A 20,391-nucleotide genomic window follows, 5' to 3' on the forward strand; every position below is an offset into this window, starting at 1 on the left:
CCGACTATGGTTTTGCCAGGTTAGTCTGGCTTTATACCGGAGAGATCTCCGGCCCATAATCTGCGCAGGATCTTCGCCTTGTTACATATCCTAATTCCTGAATTACCGGCATTGGCCATTCTGCTAGATGCAGCTAAGGCCTTTGATTCCATCAAATGGGGTTATATGTTTCAAATATTAGAAAAAATTGGGCTGCCCATGTTCTTCTAAGGTGGGTGAGACTATTATACACTGACCCAACAGCGAGGGTAAGGACTGATGGTCTGACGTCGAAACCTATAAAGATTCGCAGTGGGACAAGACTAGGGAGCCCTTTATCGCCACTTCTTTTTTCAATACTATTGCAACCCTTGGCCTGCATTATCAGACAACGGCACTGAGAGTCCGCCCTCCGCTTCGCACTGAGACCAAACCACATCTGGCTGTATGCGGATGACATGGTACTGTATGTCAGGAAACCACAGAAGTACTTAGGGCCAATACTACAGGAATACATCCGCTTTGGGCGTTTCTCAGCCCTTAGTATGAATTTGGCCAAATCAATTGCTGTGGCTTTGAGGGAATGCACGACCCCGTACGATCTAGAGTTTCCCTTGAGTGGGCTGTTTACCCTGTCAAGTATTTAGCCATAATAATACATCGCAACCCAGATGTAGTGGTGAGAAAAAACGATGGCAGGGCCGACTGCAAGCTAGAGCATCAGGTAACAAGGTGGATCGTGTTGCTGCTCTCGCTGGCTGACACAATTGCTCTCATTAAAATGATAGTACTTCCTTGCTTTCTGTACCTTTTTAGTAATATACCCATTAGGTTTCCCAGTCAATTAAAATAAAATCTATGCTCACAATTGCTGAAACTGGTCTTGGGCGGCAAACAATCCCGGGTAAGCTGGAACACACTTACAATGGACTACAAAAAAGGTGGCTTTGGAGTCCCCGACCTGTTCCTCTACTATCTTGGTGCCCAGGCACAATATGCCCACTGCTGGTATAACCATCATGCTTTCATTCCGCAAGTAGCTGTGGAGGACGGGGATGCACACCCAATTCCTCTGCGAAGCATCCTAACACACTCCAAAAGAAGTACGCCAAAAAATGAGATCTACACTATTGACTGTACTATATCAGCCTGGCAGGCGATAGGTCACCTAATGGGAGGACGTTCCTTCCGTGTGCTGGCGGCGGATCTATGGAATTCCCTTCCTGTTCACATTCGCGCCCTTAACAGTTTGACCCTCTTCAGAAGGGCCATCAAAACCCACCTGTTCATCTCTGTCAGTTAATATCCCCTTTTTTTTCAGCTCTGATCTGTTGTGTTGTTGCATATGATCAGGCGCCAGGACGCCCCTTCGCTGGGGCAGCTGTTGCGCCTAATAAATGTTATTAACATAACATAACATAACATAACATGGCAAAGCTTCAAATATATGCCCGCTGCTCCCTCTTGAACATCACGCTGCATTATCGGTCACACAAGAAGCAAGGCTGTGTGCTCCCTTAGGTTAGCGGGTATAGATAAAATGCAAGACCTGTTCCTGAATGGCTCTTTCTTGACACCGGCGGAGTTACAAAATATACAAAATAAGACACCGCTGTTTATGTTTACATGCAGCAGACTAAGGGCCACCATAAAGGCACTTTACCACACCTTCCCTGATGAGCCACTGTCATTACAAGTGATGGAGCAAGTTTTCACATGTAAAGTGACTTGCTCGTACTCAACCCTCTCGAAATAATATTAATGTACTAACTAACATATTTTGTCTTATTAATATTGCATTACACAACATATTCGGCATCTAGCGGAAGCTTGCCAATGTGCTTTTACTAACTATAATCCGCTTGCACTAAAATGGCTGCTGCTACGCGGGATTTTCTACTGCGCATGTGTCTGTCCTGCTCACGTGACATGTTTGGTGGGAAAACGTTTGCTTCTGCGCAATAGAACTAAAAGGGCTGTTATGTGTCCTAACGGGCAAGAAGCTTGCATCGCTGCTTTGCTAAGCTGTTTGTTTTCACTTCATATTTAACTCAATAGTTAAAATAAAATAATGGGACTAGAGTAGAAAGAAGTGGTATACAGTGCATTAATTTATTCTGGTCCTCTAAAACTGTTCCTTTTCTATTTTTACATGTAACGAAATAATGAACTTAAATGCTTTGCTGAACTCCATCTTTGGAGAAACTGCGCCTGTGCTACAACTGTCCCGAAGCCACTGAAGCTGTAGCCTTGAACTCAAGCCAATCAGACATGGATGGCAGAGAAAAATGAACTCCTTGCCTTGCTAGAGGAAGCTGAATTGAACAATGTTGTTTATGTTTATTGTTACATTTCACTACCGGGCGGAATACAAGTACATGGGTAGATAAAGTTATGAGAGGGAATAATTTGAATACATGATTGACAAGTTGCTTCAGAAGAAAATGGTGTGATGGCTACTCCACGTTCTTTGTCCAATAAAATTGTGAGATTCACACATTTTCAACATTTGGAGGTGGTACACTGACCTGAAAAATAGTATAACTAGGGTGGGCTTAGGTAGTTAGATTGTCTGACTTGTCCGAATAGCTGACCTGTCACTGACCCAACGCACTCAATAGGTGATCAGGAGCAGAGTTGTTGGCGGAGCACTCTGTCAGAAGATTCGATAACCCAATCGGGGTTTTGGGGAGGAGATCGATGACCCAATCAGGGTTCGACTATTAGCTGCAGAGAGGGTTTACAACGCTAGGCGTTTGAACTTTAGCTGTGGTGCTCGTCTTAAGCATGGGCGAATTTTGCGAATCTCGCGTTCGCGAATTTTGCGGATTTGCGAACTCGCAATCCGCAAAATCCGCGAATTCTCGCGAATTTGCGGATTTTTTTTTGTGTTTGCGCGGGTTTCTGCCAGTTCGCGAGGGTTTTGTACAATGTCGCAAATTGCGAACTTACCTGTCGGGTCGCAAGTTTCGCGAACTTGTTGTTTCTACGTGTCCAGCCTGTTTGGGACACTCTTCTTCATCACTGCCACTCTCTGTCACCACTGCCACTCTCTGACTACTCATGCCACCCTCTGGCCCACCCATGCCACCCTCTGTTTCATCACAGCACCCTCTGGTTGTCCAGTCAGTGTACATTATTGTGGCAACGCAAGCACACCTTCCCTGCCTCAAGTGACCTGAATTAATTTGGGGCTGATTAATGTGTCACAGAATATTTTTTTAGCTGGCACCTGCTTCCTTAGTGCTTCCTGATTAGTGATCTTTTGCACTTGCTAAGTGCTTTCATTGTTGCAAAATTAGTTACAACACCTGCCCTGCCCCAACTGACAATAATGAATTAGGGGCTGATTAATGGATTTGAACTTCCAGCCTGGCTCCTGCTTGTCTCCCTTAGCTGTAATTCAGGACCTTTGTGGCATATGTGTAACTATTCTGAGGTTCAGAGCAGGGTCACATAATAGTTTCAACTGGCAACTGAACTCTGGAGGGGCCCCTCAGGAAGCACTACAGGAAATGGCTACTAATGATGAGCCTGAACTTTTGAACATGGTAAGTAGTTTCAGTTTTGCTAAGATCGTATTTCTGCAATTTTGCACTTATTCGCGGGGCGCGAACTCACGCGAACAGTGCGAACAGTGCGAGCAAAATCCGCTGCTCGCGGATTTGCGGATTTTGCGGGAGATTCGCAAATCTCGCGGATTGCGAATTTACCGAAAATCCGCAAAATCCGCGAGCGAAACGGATTTTCCGCCCATGCTTAGCTTGTCTTAGCCTGTGGTGGTCCTGTCCTGGTCCAATTTGGTCTGTAACCTGTCCTGATTCTGGCTTGTACCTGTTCTTTCCTGCTGGCACCTGTACTTTGGAATTCTTATTCTTTGACTCAGCCTGTGACCAGGGTTGGTCACCACACCACTCTAGGTAACTATAAAGTGTGGGTTTGTCATTGTACTGTTTTCCCTTTTCTTTACCCACACTCTATTTAAATGCTTAGCGATGTTTTCTCTCCAAAAACATTTGCAATGTTTATGTTTAAATCTGCATTAGTCTAAACAAAAAAGAAGTTAATTTGAGTTCTTGATTTTATAACTTTTTCAGAGATTTACTTGGATAAAGAATTTAAACTTTTTCAGAGTTTGTGGTTATTTTTGAAATGCTAAATGTTATTATTACTACCTATTCTCTCTTTAATTCCCTTAATCCTTTAGGACAATAGGTATTGGGGACTTGGATTGGTAAGATAAATGGTATAAAAATCCAAATGATAAAAAACCCAATTGATTGTGTGTAGGTTTACCTGTTTAATGTATACATAGATATATGGGCCCAGGTGAGTATATTGAGCAGGTGAACCCACACTCTATCAGTTATTTTGGTAGCAGAGGCAAGGTTAGGGATTAGTGTAGATAGGTAGTTAGTAAATATTAAATATTGATTGATTATTGATTTTATTAATTTTTTGCATTAACCAAAATTGTTCGTACCTGTTTTATGTTTTGTCTGGAAACCCCGGGGGGGCAGAATAACAGGTGGTAACTGGAAGCCTTTCTGTACTGAGGTCACTTGTTTGAGGAAGTAAGTGCATGGTTAGGTAAAACCTGAAGCACTGTTTTAGGGACTTTTTCTGTAAAAATGAGTAAATAATTGATAGCAAAGAGTTCGCTAGTAAAACTTTGGTGTGATATCACCTAGAAAGGGTCACACTGGAGGAGTAGCAGGTTCTTCTAAGCTTGATTGACAGCAAAGGGGTTTGCTGGTGAAACCTTTGCCTTACATAACCTAGAAAGGGTAAGCCCGAGGAAGTAACAGGTTTTCTGATGCTTGCGTGAAAAGTAAACGGAAGGGATCTACTTGTAGTGTATGTAGAGTAAACGGAAGGGAGTTATTCGCAGTGAATATAAATCATTCTTTTCTTTTGACATGGTTACTCGGACACAGTGGGGAATGTTTTTACGTTGTTAATTAATAAAAATGAGTATTTAAAGTAAAACTCTCGTATTACCTTGCAAAGGAGAGAGTCAGTTGCGGAGTTGCGCTGACATCACTCAGAGCCGCGCTGATATTGGTTTAGTCAGCGGGTGTGTAGCTGAGGTAATTTTGTAAAGGAGGGGTGAATACAGGAGCGTGAGAACTCGTCTAATGGGAAAAGCAGCGCAATCATTGGTTGAATATATTTTGAATTCCAATTGTTGATTGGTCATTGAAAATAAGAAATGATTTGGTATTGGAAGTTTCTAGTAAACAAACTGAGTGTCACCACGAAGTAAAGCGGCATAAAATATATGCGGCATTTAGATCCAGGATTCATAGGAAATCGACCAGATAAAAGATATCTAGGTTTTGCTAAAGAACAGATGATAAGAGGGAGACCTTATATCATGTACGGAGATAAAAGAAAAATGTCATTTGTCAAGAAAGTAAAAAATGTCTTTAAAAAGGATAAGCCAATAAAAACTAGCAAAGGGATTATTATTCCACCACTGAATACGCCTGCATCATACATGATGGTTGAAAGAGGCTACCATACTTGTACATGGTTAGAAAACTGGATAGAATACACAAAAGATGATGGAATTTTGGCAGTTCCAGAAAATGGTACCTTTAATGGTAGAGTTTTGTACAATTTAAGAGCATGCATGAATGAATTAGATCCAAGACCTAGATTAACCCAATATGAAGCATTCGGGGAATGGGAAACAGAGGCTTTTGAGCGAGACAGATCTAGAAGTGATAAAAGTATAAGTACATTTTATCCTAAATTTCCTAAAGAGACGAGAGATAAGCAGATGAAACAATGGAGACAGTCTATGCTAGTGGAAGGATTATATCCTGTCGGAGCATTAGAAGAACAAACAGGGAGTAAAAGCACTGAGAAAATAAAAATTGTAATGAAAAATGCTAATTCAGAAGATGATTACTTGGAGGATTTATTAACCCCTTCGCTGCGGGGCTAATTTCCCCACAGCGCGGGGGGGAAGGGGGCCGTGCACGGCGCCGCTGTGCTCATGATGAGCCCAGGCTCATCATGCAGCACGGTGCTCGTGTGCTGGTGACGAGCCTGGGCTCATCATGACCACGCCCGCGCAATGGAACGCTCAGCACAGCGGGGAAATTAGCCCCGCGTGTGAGCGTTCCACGGCTCATGACGAGCCTAGGCTCGTCACCAGCACACGAGCACCGTGCTGCATGACGAGCCTAGGCTCGTCATCAGCACAGAAGGGGTTAATATAAAATCTGCCACCTTATAATGAAGAGCAAAATCAGACAAATCCTAGTTCTCCGTTTTTAAAGCCACCTTTTGTTCCACAAGTGCTAGAAAAAGTTTTAAAGGAAAAGGAACGACAAGCAATAATTAAGCAAAGGAATGAGTTAATTCAGAAAATTACGCAGTTAAATATCAGTTCTGAAGCCTTAACAATTCCAGTGACTATAGGTCCAGTTGTTCCTTTATATGGAGAAAAACAGACCAGTCCCAGACCTCCTGTTCTAACTACACCTGTAGTACAGCCAAGGAAAGAATAATTAATAGTGGATGACCAAGCAAGTGAATGTGGGTCAGAAATTTCTTTGATGGATTTACCTATAAGAGAATCAGTAAGTAACTCGGCTAGGAAAACTACACCTGTAAATACCAGAGAAGTGCAAATAGAAACCTCTTCAGGTAAAAGAAGTGCAACTGTAGTTACTCCAGAGGAAGTTGAAAGATGGTCCCGAGAAATAGAGAAACCAAAATCACAGTCAAAGACATTGGATATTTTTTAATTAAGAGTTGAATTAGAAGAAATGATTGCTGGGAATATGGGATTAGATCGATTGAATGCATTAAATGAAGATGAATTATTGTTTATATGTCGAAGTATCACTCGAAATACAAAAACATTTCATGAAAAATTGACGAGTTTGGCAAATGAAACGGGAATTGACATTGGTAAATCGAAAGTGTTACAGAAACCATATTGAGCTGAATTTTCCAACAAAGATTCAGAAAATAAGAACGTGTCAGGCTGTAAATTACAGATTAAACAACTGTTATCATTGTTGCAAAAATGGGGTGATATAGACAGATAGAAAGCTAGATGGTTAAAGAAAAAAGGAAGAAGCTCAAGGGAAAAACACTGTATCAGAATATATGTTGAAAGAAACAGAGAAAGTGGAAAGGTTGTGTCCAATGAGAGAAGAACCAGGTGGAGGTTATGTGCATGTGCCATGCCCCGACAAGATATATTGTCATTTACAAATGAATTCCCAAAACTCAGAGAGAAATCTGTAGAATGGTACAGACAGGTCAAGAGATTTGTAAAAGTCTCAAAGGTGTTATTAAAAGATCTAGATGGGATATTTGACATTGTTGTTCCTGTTGATTTATGGACAAAATGCAAAATTTCAGTAAACTGGCCTAATAATGAATATACTAGAGACCCAAAAACAGGAGCACCATCAGATGAAGTGATGAGGAAGTATAATCAGGTTATACTGTACTTGAAAAGGAAAGTACCTCCAAAAGTGACAGACTGGACTAGAATAGACAGACCTGTTGTAAATGAATCTAGGACCCTAGTGTAATTTTCCAGAATAATGCCCTTATATAGGTATACTTTATCATATCCTTATATAGGCATACAAATCACTACCATATTTGGCTTGAGCCATACAGCCCAAATACGGCATGGCTACTTCCACTAAGTTCCCAGAATCAACAACAATTTCTTGGAATAACCTGCCTTCAGCAGCTAGGGACTTCCCCCTGCTTGAATATTAAGTTCTTCAATAACTCCTGGTGTTTTCCACGAAATTAGCCTTTGAGTGATGTTATTAACAACATGCGTCAAACTCGGCACCTTCAAAGTATAAATATGCCCAGGTTTGCCCAGTCAAATACACGGTGGTTTGGAGCAGATCGACTTTCTACTTGCCCGACGCCCTGCACCAGCAAGTGCCGAAGGAAGCCGACCCTCCAGCTGACGCACTGGGAGAGATGCTGTCTTTTCTCTTGCCGAGAAATCCAGCTCCAGTGTTTCCGGCTTACCCTTGTGGGTATCTGGGAAATCAAGTCCTGAGAGAGAGATACAAGACCTCCTTCATTCTAAAGCCAAGGTACGGAGCTGATTAGACCTCTTGGAGAATTCTTGGAATGGATTCCTGGCAGAGAACTACTAAACTTAGGCTATTCCTCACTTACTTCCTCCCTAGTACTAGACGTAGGTTAGGTACACCGGGGTAGGTGTATTTTAGAAGCACCAGTTGAGTACTTTTAGTCATTATTTATTACTGTATGTATTTTATACATTTTATGCACTTTTATGGCTTAGGAACCATATCATGCTTTTACAGTACTACTTTATAATACTGTGTGTATTATATGCCTTGTACTTTATAACCAGTATTACGATTGTAGCAGTTCATTTTCAATGCTTGAGAAAGAAGACTGTTCAATAAATACTTTTATTGATAACGCTCATCTCTCTATTTCTCTGCATCTCTGGTGAAACGAAGCATGCACGATTGACTGAGTAAAATAGTTACCTATTGTTTTCGCGACTCTAGAGATTTGATTTCTTATTCTTGGGAAACAAAGTTGTCATGTGTATACGATTGTCAGAAACTAATCCCTTCTAGTGAATTCGAGAAAGTTTCTAGTGACCTCTGAGCTAGCTGACACTCACTATTAAGTTTAATATATTCGGTAGGAACCTAGTCGACATCAGTCCTACGTCTAAACTACAGTATATATTAATCCAATGCGCAGAGCCTATTGGGAATATAGGAACTACACTACATGGCGCCCAACGTTTGGTAAGGCGATAATTTAACGCTAGATACTAGAGTAACTCAGTCGTGCTTTTCACACAGACCCCTTTTTCCCGTAAAATACTCCAATAGAATTATGGAGTGGGTAAAAGGTTAATCTCCGCCAAAACTGAGTAGGACAAACATCCTATGTATTAGTTTTTGGTTTATTCAACGTTGAAGGATACAGTGTTCCAAAATATTGTGCACCTAATCTTTGTTTCCTTGAAACTTGTTCTGCAAACTTTCATTAAACAATGTCGGTTAACGGCGACAACAACGCAACCGGTGTAGCTGCAGTAAATGTGAACCAACCGGGTTCAGACGTTACAGGGTTTAATGAAGAAGACGATGATGCAATAATCATCCCAGTAAATGTAAGAAAAACCATAACTATAAAACTTATAGAAAATGGGGTATCATCAAGAGGTGGTAGAGTAATCTTTGTTATAGAGGCACATGAATATCGGCAGACAGAGGTATTCTAAACATGGATTATGTTTCCTGCAGCAAATGCAGTAACACTTGAGTTCCACTACTACAAATTAGAGAAACCTCCAGCGGAATACGTTCCTTTCGAGGACGTTGAAATTCCATTAACTTACCAGGAGCATCAGCTCTGGTTTAAAGGTGCCTACAACATCAAAATCACATTACCAGTTTCGGTCCACTGGGTAGACCAGGAGCAACATGGCCGGTACTAGCCAGTTACATACCACATCCTGACATTAACGGAATGACAGGTCCAGAACTGTTAGCTCAGCTGAAACAGTTAATTAAAATACACAGACAATTGGTTCAATATGTCATGCGGACTTTACCGGTCCAACCAGCTGTAAGGATTCCACAGCACACCCATCACCAGGAGAACACAAAAAAACACCACAGACTATTCAATCAGTCATTGGTAAATTACCCACAAAGAGGGAACAAATCCCATTCTGGTTAGCTCAAAAAATTACTCAGATAGAGGCAGTATTCCCTGATAGTACACCTCATGAGAAACACAGAATTCCGACAATCTGTCTACCAATGGGGATTGCACCACATGTGGAGGACTGTGACACTTGGGGTACAGTCTTTGCTTCAATCTACACAAAAACACACGGTGTACCGTCCATGGCAATATCAGACGTTCTGAGGCAAATTAAAAATAACTATGGTCCAGAACCGGCCTTAAATCTAGGTATGAAATTACTGAAAAATTTCAACCAGGTCTCAGCTATATTATTAGCTAACATTAAAGGTGAAGCAGCATCAGTGGTAATCCGCCAAAAGTTAAAAGAAACAGATATAACAGATCAACCATATGAGCTTGTTAGAATTATTGAAAAATCTTATGAAGAATTAGGAAGAGATAGTTTGGGTGGGAAACCAGTAAAACCTGAATTACCAGAAAATCCTGAAAAGGTGTTTATTAAAAATAATCTCACTACTCCTAAAAAGAAGTGGGAAAATACTAAACAGACTCTTCCTAGAGAGAAACATTCTCAGTCCAGAGGAAGATCTCCCCAAAGGGAAAATAGGTCTCCCCAACGGAAGCCCTCTGAAAAAAGGTATAACCTTAGGAATAGGGATAATTTGAAAAAACCTGACAGATATCAAGATAATGATACACGTCCCTCTAGATCTTTTCAGACTTCCTCGCAGAAATTGGAAAGAATAGGATGGTCAGAACAGAAAGAGGAACGCGTCAAGTCCAAAGACAAAGAACCCGTTCACCAAAGCAAAAAAGCTAAATTTCCTAAAAAGAAGGTAGAAAGCATAAAGATCAGACATGCCGAGGATCTTGAGGACACAACTCAAGAACGGGGAGTGGGCTCAAACCATGCTAGACAGCGCAGCAGAAGTCACCATAGTTTGCATGATCCTGAAGGATCATCTGGAGACAGTGGACTTGAATGAATGCATTCAAGTTGAAACTGCCGACACCAGGGTTAGTGTACCCCACAAGTTATATGAAGTAACACTCCGGATGGAGGGGGACATTACTAGAAAAATAAGAGCACTTTTTTGGGAGAAGCTCTTTAAGGGCTATGACATTCTTCTAGCTGAACAAGACTGGCCACCTGAATTTGTCAGGGAGTACCCACATGGCGAAGAGATAATTATGCCAGCCTTCTCAAATCATATTCCAATTCACAAAAAATACACATATGCCAGAAAATGGGCAGTGGCCAAAGCTCCAGCATTATATAAAAATTATGTAGGATGGGATGAGGATTCTTCTCACCATAAAATCAAGTTAAAAATTAACCTGCTGCACAAAGGCAGTACCCAGTTAAGCAAGAAGCTAAAAAACAAGTCAGGGAGATTTTAAATCAACTTGAATACCAAGGGGTGATTGAAACATGCACCTCGTCAATGAACAATCCTTTGTTTCCTGTGTCCGAACCAGACAATTCATATCATCTAGTATTGGATTACAGACACTTAAACTCCTGTTGCAAAACATTTGTAGTACAAAATGCACATAGTGCAGCACTGATGAATAACATTGTGTGCAAAAAATATAAAACCACATTAGATATTTCAAATGGGTTTTTCTGTAAAAACATTGCACCTGAAAGCAGGCATTTGACCGCTTTCTCAACAATGGGGACACAGAGACAATTTTGCAGTCTCCCCAAGGATTCAAGAATAGTCCAGGGTTATTTTCAGCCAGGGTAAGAGAGTTACTACAAACGTACGATGATGAGGCATTATCTTATGTCAATGACATCTATCTTACAGATGACGACTTGGACAGGCACTTGAAAAGAGTGAACACCATAATACTTGGGTTCGCATCTGAAGGGTATAAATTCAATTTCAAGAAATCACGAATTGCTCACCTCAACGTCCTATTTCTAGGATACGAGTTATCAAGTGAAGGCAAAAGCCTGGCAGCAAACCTTCTAGAGAAATGTGTGCTGCTCCAAGCTCCAAAAATGCTGAAAAACTTGCAGTCCATTCTTGGTTTTCTGAATTTTGGAAGAACTTATGTTCTAAATTACTCAGAAAGGGTTAGACCTCTCTACGAACTAATCAAACCTGATTTCAAACCGACTAATTGGACTCAAACACACACAGAAATTCTGCGTTCAGTCCAAACAGACATGTTAACAAAAACACAGTCACAGAAACGTGAAAACGTGCGCAATCTTGTGATCCGAATCATCCCTGGGAGATGCGGATTCACGTACCTGACCTTTAATGAAGGAGAAGCGGTATCAATAGTATACAAATCACACTTGTACACACAAGCTGAAATGAAGTTCACCTCTAGGGAAAAAATTCTGACAGCAGTTCAAACTGCAGTAGCAAAAGAGAGAGCTCTCGCGCAGGGTAAACGCATAATGATCGTTACACCTGTACCTGCCTTAGAGGCAGTAACAAAAGCAAGCATCCCAAATGCTAAAGCTCTACATCCGAGATGGATACAATGGGTTAACTCTCTTGCTGCAACAGACGTTGAATACGTTTTTTACCCCAGCTTGAAAACACAAGAATTTCTCCAATACGAACACGAATGTCCTCTACCGACCGAAATTCTGCCTCTTGAACATTACGAATGTATAATATATACAGATGGATCAGCACAGCCCGCAATTGGGGGTAAACAAGCCTATAGTGCTGTGTGCGCGATTGTTAAAGGTCGCTGGCACGATGGTAAATTCAGACCTATGGTCACTAAAACTCAATCACTCGGAGACTTACAGCTCAGCGAGCTGAACTACAGGCTTTCAAGATGGCGCTTGAAAATACAGATTGCGAATTCCCCACACTAATAGTGTGCGACTCGTATTACTGCGTTAAATCTTACAATAAATACTTACAGAACTGGGTTCAGAATGGCTTCAAAGACATTAGAGGTGCCACAATCAAGCATAAAATGCTTTGGGAACAAGTAGTTCTTTTGCTGAAAAAACTACAAAAGACTCAAGTGATTCATAGACTGAGTCATCAGCGTGATGGCGTTCACGTTGCAGGGAATTCATTGGCTGATGAAGCCGCGAAGGCAGCTGTGCAAACGGCTTCCTTAGCTGCAATCACTCGGTCAAAAACAAAAATAGACAGCGAAATAATGCAAGCTGTCACTGCTTCGGTCAAAGACAGTGGTAAGACACTCCCAAAAGGCTTGCCAGTAAAGTACTCATATATAACTGATGCGAATAATGTTCCTTTTGCTCGAATCCCTGGAGTGGGGGATAGAGCAATTCCAAACATGGAACATAGGTTAGGACTACTTGTAGCAGCACATGAAGGGTTGGCCTCTGGACACGCAGGAGTTTCCGCCACAGTGTCATTATTAAAACAGAGATACTGGTGGCCTCGCATGAGGAAACAAACTAGAAACTATGTTCTAGAATGTTTAATCTGCCAGAAAATAAAAGTTTCTACAGTGAAACGTCCTGCACAGACGCCCCTTCTGATTTCAGATAAACCACTAGCATGTGTTTACCTGGACCACTGTGGTCCCTTAACAAGGGATGGCAACTATAAATATATCATGGTTGCAGTGGATTCCTACACAAGATTTATTTGGTTATGGACCCAGCGCTCGGCTGACGCCAGAACTGTTATAAAGGATTTGCAAGTCTTTATCGGCACACACGCTATCGGCACGCTACATTCTGACCAGGGTCCTGCGTTTAGCTCTCGAGCTTACAAGGAGGCCATGGTTAGCTTGGGCGTTGCATTGCGGTATACTAGTCCCTTCCATCCTGAGGGTAATGCGATAGTGGAAAGAAAAAACCGTGACATAAAGCAATCCATAACAGCTAAGGTATTAGGTTCGGGTGATGGGTGGGTCAAACATTTAATAAGAGTCCAACGTAGTCTTAACAATCTGCCAAGAAATTCTCTGGGGGCAATCACTCCTTATGAATTACTGTTTGGTACTAGAATAATAATCGAAGACCTCGATTGTCACACTTCAGTGGTGGAACAAAAAGCCTTTGATGTCAAAGATCGTTTGGCTGTTTTACAGGACTTATATGAAACAAGAAGAAGTCTGAGTAATACAACACAAAAGCCAACAGCCACTGAAAAAACCACCTGTCCCAGCAAGACATGTCTGGATTCCAAATATTGGGGATCTAGTTAGGGAAAAGATAGCGGTGAAGAAGGAATTTGGGCCTTCTTACAGAAAAGCAGTACCTGTCTTAGCAATCCAAGGAACAAAATCAGTAGTACTACCGCCCCTTGCTGGTAAAAAGGAGAACTGAGTCATGTCCATCGACCTGGTAAAACCACAACATGTGGCCAATAATAAGTAGTAGGCCCAGTAGACTCCCAAGATGTAGCAGAATACCAAATCTTGCTACTATCCAAGAGGTTCAGACTGAAAGACTTATCACGTTTGATAAACCTGCAGTAAGAAAAGAAGGACTATGCAACAAAGCCATGGAACTCGTGCCTCTTGAGACCCTAATAACAGTTCGTCAAGAAACACCTGTCTACAATGATGAAGCCTCTGACTATACCAATATGACAAAAGAAGAAGCAACTCCAAAGATTAATAACAATCCTGATGCAATTCCAACAATTGATAGAACTGCCTCTGGCTATGTCATCAACTTTGATACATTTTCTGAGGATCCCAGTGAACCCGAAGAAAGGCCAGCAAAGAAAACTCTCAAAGAAAAAACAACAGAACTCTTTCATCAACTTGAGAAAATATATCTGGTTTCACCATGGATTGAATTTTGGATTGGTTTGGGTGCATTTTTTCTCTTACTCTGGTTGATGTTAATTTTAAGCTTGGGACAAATGATAGATGGAAAATACAGTACCATGGACACAGCAAGTCAGAAAATCAACTTGGTCCTATAACCTCACAAATCATCCCATCGTGAAAAGAGAGACCTGTCATCAGTAAACATCACAGCCGTTCCTATACCAGGTGGTAAAGTATAGGATGGAACTGATTATGACATCTATGGCCCGGTGGAGCTGCTGAAGATTCCACACCAGTTCAAGGTTTCTTTAAGTGACTTTGTATCACCTAGAAAAGGTGGAGAATCCCACCTTTGGTGGTCGTGTGCACACTTCGACTTAGACTGTTAGGTCGTCCACACATTTCTCTTTCTTAAATAATTCAAAAGAAAATGTGTCCAATATTCATCAGTTTGTGTTGTTTATTATTTGATTATATTTATGTTTTTTCATAAACTCCATGATTTGGTCAATTAATTATATTTCATCACTTCACATAAACCCAATGCATTTCGGGTCGGGGACCCATTTCATGAAGCTTTATTCGGTTCATAACAATTGATGACCATAAATGCACATAGCAAAATGCAACAAGGTAAAATGCATAAGTAGCAGTAATGTTTAAAAAATCATACTTTTCCTAAAAGCCATAGATTTACTGATAAAACTTGCAGCATAAAAACATATAAAAGGGCAGTCCATATCCAACGTCCATCAATGGATGAGTGACTCCGACCTAAAGCTAAACGGATCAAAAACGGAGATCCTGCTCCTCGGTCACAAATCTCCGAGCCTCCCCTCGAACCTCTGGCCCGCCTGTATGGGTGAACCCCCCTCTCCCAAGACAGAGGTTAAAAGTCTGGGAGTGTGGCTGGAGACAGATCTCTCCTTCAGGACACAGGCTAGGAAAACAGCCGGCATCTGCTATGGTCTTCTCAGATCTTGCAGAAAGGTGCTCCCCCTACTACCACCCCAGTCCCGTCTCTTGCTAATTCAAGGCCTAGTGCTATCCAGGCTAGACTATAGCAACGCCATTTACCTCGGGGCGCCGGAAGCCACCTTCCAAATACTGCAAAAAACCCAAAATGCCGCAGCTCGCCTTCTCACGAACACCCCAGCAAGAACATCAGCCAAACCTGTTCTGAGAAAACTTCACTGGCTCCCCGTGAGGGAAAGAGTCGCCTTCAAGGCCCTCTGCCTGGCCCACAAGGTTTTGCACAACGCGGGTCCCCCCATTCTGAATACGTGGATCACTCCATATAGACCGACGAGAGCGCTCCGGTCTGAACAGGGAAACCTTATCGTTGTCCCGAGGGTGAAGAAAGCCCGCATCGGCGGCCGTCGATTCTCGGTAAACACGGCCAAGAAATGGAACGCCCTCCCCCCAAGCCTCAGAGCTGAACCTAACCTCCTACGATTTAGGAAGTCCCTCAAAACCCTTCTTTTCCCCTGATGCATTTGCAGCTCCCCTGTGCCCCCCCTAAGGAGTCCGAGGTTTCAGCGCTGGGATACTCGAGGGTGACTACGCGCTCTATAAAAACCTAAAATAAAATAAATAAAATAAATATTGTATAATATACACATTGCATCCTCCACAGTACGAATACCATACCTAATAAATATTGGTTTCAAGTATGCATTCCTTACATGTTGAAACAACGAACAGATCAGCATAAAGTGCATGGTGCTTTGTTTAGAATGCCCATCGCAGGGACAAGGGCCAACCGGGTGCTTTTTTTGATGTGGAAAAGCCACCAAAGCATGAGCAATACCAGCTCTCAATCTAGTTAGCACAAATCGATGCGCCGGCCTAGTTACCACACTCAGGTAATTCTGGAATCCCTCGATAACAATATATTTATTGTAAAGATTAACAGTAACAAGGGAATTGGTCACGGCTGAGCGTTTCAGAGCTCTGTAGGACTTAAGAGAGTTTTTCATGTCTTGTTTAACAAGACCTTGTGGGGGACACTGATCTAACAACAAGTTAATATCATAAATACTCAGGTAACTGTCCACAACATATTTAAGCCATGGTATCATCAGCCAGTTGTCTAAACCAAGGCAATCCCTAATGACGAGTTGATTAAATTCAGTCTCTTCCTTGAGCCAAATCGCTCGATAGAGTAGTAGAGGCCTGAGTAAGGCTAGGTCCCCCAGATATGCGACCCCTACCTCTTTGTGTATCAACTCTGTTGGGGCAGATTTAGGGAGGCACAGTAATTTCTTTATAAAGTTATTCTCTTCCCTCTGCAGGTACTCAACATTACAATAACCCCAAAGTCCCGCCCCATAGAGGGCGATGGATACACTGCGCGCCTTATAGATCTCCATCATATCCTTAATTCGCCTATCTCCCAATTTAGAGGCAAATTTGAAGATACCAAAGGAGCTTTTTCTCATTTTCGTCCTAACATTGGTTAATTCTTGCCCCCAGCTACCATCGCTGGAAAAGGTAACCCCCAGGTAGCAAAAGCTGTTAACATGCTGAACCTTTACCCCCTCTATAAAAAAGGCACAATTTTTTCCCGTCTTTTTCCCACAGGTCATAGTATGAGTTTTATTTTTATTAATCAGCATCCTCCTACTCCCAATAAAAAGTGTAAACCTGTCCATCAGGCGCTGCAAGCCAACAGGTGTTCGGGACAGAAGAACCGCGTCATCTGCGTAAAGCAGAACAGGGACACTATTACCAGCAACCTGCGGGGCATCAGCTTTAACAGATTTCAGGGCAGAATCAACCCCATTGATAAAAAGACTAAACAGCAAGGGGGCGAGGACACAACCCTGTCTGATTCCTCGTTTAACATTAAAATTTGGAGTACACTCTCCACCAACCCCAAAACGAACACATGTTTGCATCTTACTGTACAATCTTGCAAGGAAGAAAATGATTTCTTTGGGGGCGCCCATATCTAGCAGAACTGACCACAGGAGGGAATAATTCACCAGGTCGAAAGCACTGCTTAGGTCAGCAAAGCAGAGATATAAATTACCGGGCTTGGCTCTAGTATACTTGCCTATCAACAATTCTAGATTCAGGCACTGGTCTAGCGTCCCTCGGCCCCTCCTGAATCCATATTGTGAATCGGCAAGAATCCCGTTCTCATCAGCCCACTCTTCTAATCTAAGTAACAACACTCGACTCATAATTTTAACCGAGGAGTCAAGCAGTCTAATAGGCCGGTAATTACAAGGTAGAGCCTTGTCCCCCTTTTTATAAATGGGGACAATGATGGAATCACCCCAAGAAGGTGGAATCAGAGTGGTAACCGCAGCATTGAGTACCAAAGTAAGTATTGGTCCCCATAGCAACGGCTGTGCCCGGAACACATCAATTGGGACTCCATCTGGCCCCTGGGCCTTTCCACCCTTACTGGATTTGATACTATTTTCCACTTCCTTCAGGGTGATATCTAAAGGCACCACAGGCCAAGGCCTTTGGTCCTCGGGCATAATGAGATCTTCCTGAAAGATTGCCGAAAAGTGTTTCACCCATTCCTCACTCCCAACATTGGAGGAGAGCTGTGGATTGTTATCATCTTGGAGGAAAGGGGAGTTAATGGTGGACCAAAATAAGCGACTGTCAGCAGTTTCTGCCGACTTGGTTAGAAGATCCCAGGCCTCCTGCTGAAGTTCCTTCTTCCTTTTAGATAATGCCTTTTTATATTCAATTCTTAAAAGTCTGACTCTATTCTTATCTCTCGGAGTAAGGGCTAGAGCGTGTTTAAGTTGCGAAAGGAGGGCAGTACATGTATGGTCAAACCAACCTATCCCTTTTCCGCTTCTACCCGAACTGGTCCCCGTAAAGATGTTATTGATGACACTGTTAATGTTAAGAAAATGAGTCATAACAGAGGCAGGCGGACATCCTGGAGTCAGGATGATAACAATATCCGCCAGGCATTTATTTACAATAATGGGTTCCACTATAGATGCTTTTTCCCCTTTCCACCTTAGCCTGGTCCCATTAGCCCTATGTGGCTCAACATCTACCAAAGTTTTTATTGGCCGATCTACTCGGCATTCCCATATGGTAATTTGCATAGTGATGTAGTTATGATCACTCAGGGATGAAGCATCCCTTACCATGGTCAGGCAGTGAGGTACCAAATTAGATGAAACCATAATATGGTCAATTATGGATCCACTATTCCGCCCAGTAAAGGTTGGGATGGGACTAACACTGTCGGGGACCCTTCCTCGGGGGTCTGTACCATGAGAAAACAAGGAATTTTGAGCCAACCTTATAAACAAAATCAATCGATATGAACAAAGAACATAAAATATCAATTTATACACTGAAAATGAATTACTGTCTACCATTTTGTAATCGCTAAACCAGATTGCATATGTTATCTCAATAACCTTAACGGAAAAACTGCAGGGACGGAGTATAACATAAGTCAATGCGAGTGAATCCGATTAAAATAAAATAAATTCCAACAACCTGAACTGGTATTAACGTTCTGTTCAAGTCTACATCATATCCAACTTTCGATTCCACCTAAAATCGTTTCAAAACAAAGTATATCGTAACCAGCAACATTATTGTAAATGTTTGTACTTACGGAAGTGAAAGTTGACATGAACATCGTAGTTCGACCAATCGTAAACATGCTAACAGTATACTGCCTGTGTCAGCCTTAAAACTGTGCATTGATTGGATCACGTGAAAGTCACGTGATCGCGACCAGTTTTAAATGTCGAAAAACGACTGAATTTACCTATAATTATGAATACAGTGATCCCAATATTACTGTGAGGCCGCATAGATTAATGAGGGTTACGGATATATTTAAAGCCATTAAACGACTGAAAAAATAAAAACAAATGGAAAAAACAAATGTGGTGGATGGATGTGCACAATCACTAAGAATGCAATATATAGATGAAATTAAAATACAACTCGCATTTTAGCTACCGAAATTCTGTGAATGAATGAATGAATTCTTTATTGTTTGATTACTCAAAACCATTACATTAAGAACATAATACGAGGGTATAAAATTACAAAAGTTAAAACCAAAGGAATTTGTGCGGCCCAGCGGGCGGGATTGCGGAACATGAGGGTCTAGTTGGGGCGTAGTTCAGCAAGTTCTCTATGAACAGAGGCCCTCCGTGGCTTTCAATAGAGTTCGTGTTTGGTAAATGAATTTTCCAAAGGAGGCCATAAGCTTTACCGTTGTCAAGGTATAGAGGTAGATGGTCACCTCCTTTGCAGTGCGGATTCCTGTTTGTCTTAGAATTGGCCTAAGGTAGAGGCTGCGGGCCGTGCGCAGGGCCGGGCAGCAGAATAGTAGGTGAGCCAAAGACTCACGTTTGTACCTGCAGAGCCTGCATTCCCGGGCACCTGGGCTGGCCGTACCAAAGGCATAAAGGGGCATATTACCAAGCAATAGCGATAATTATCGCTATTGCTTGGTTAGCGTGAATAAATTAACGCTGAGCTGCGGCGATTTTTATCACAAATAAACCTTGGTATTACCAAGGTTTATCGCAAATGCGATAAAAATCGGCCGCAATGCATGAATATCGCTGAAAAGTCAGCGATATTCATGCATTAGCGAGCTAATGCTCTTAGCCATGTTATCCACCTCCCATTGGATAACATGGCTAAGAACTGCTCAGGGCAGGCTTAGCGCGAATATCTCTAAAAGTTGGTAATAGGAGATAGCGATGTTAGCGACTGTTTTCAGTCGCTAACATCTTGGCATGCCCACTTTGCATGTCATTAGTGATAAATATCACTGACATGCAAAGTGGGGCCCAAGATGGTCGCTATCTCCTACTAGCTGTCGCTAACTGGTGTTAGCGACAGCTAGGTAATAGGGAGATAATTTTATCTCCGCTTTCTTGGCTTTTAAAGCCAAAAAAGCGGAGATAAACCCCCTTTATAATATGCCCCAAAGTTCTTTAAGAGGCA

Source organism: Lissotriton vulgaris, chromosome 2_1 (genome assembly GCF_964263255.1).
Source record: "Lissotriton vulgaris chromosome 2_1, aLisVul1.2, whole genome shotgun sequence".
In the NCBI taxonomy this organism is placed as follows: domain Eukaryota; kingdom Metazoa; phylum Chordata; class Amphibia; order Caudata; family Salamandridae; genus Lissotriton; species Lissotriton vulgaris.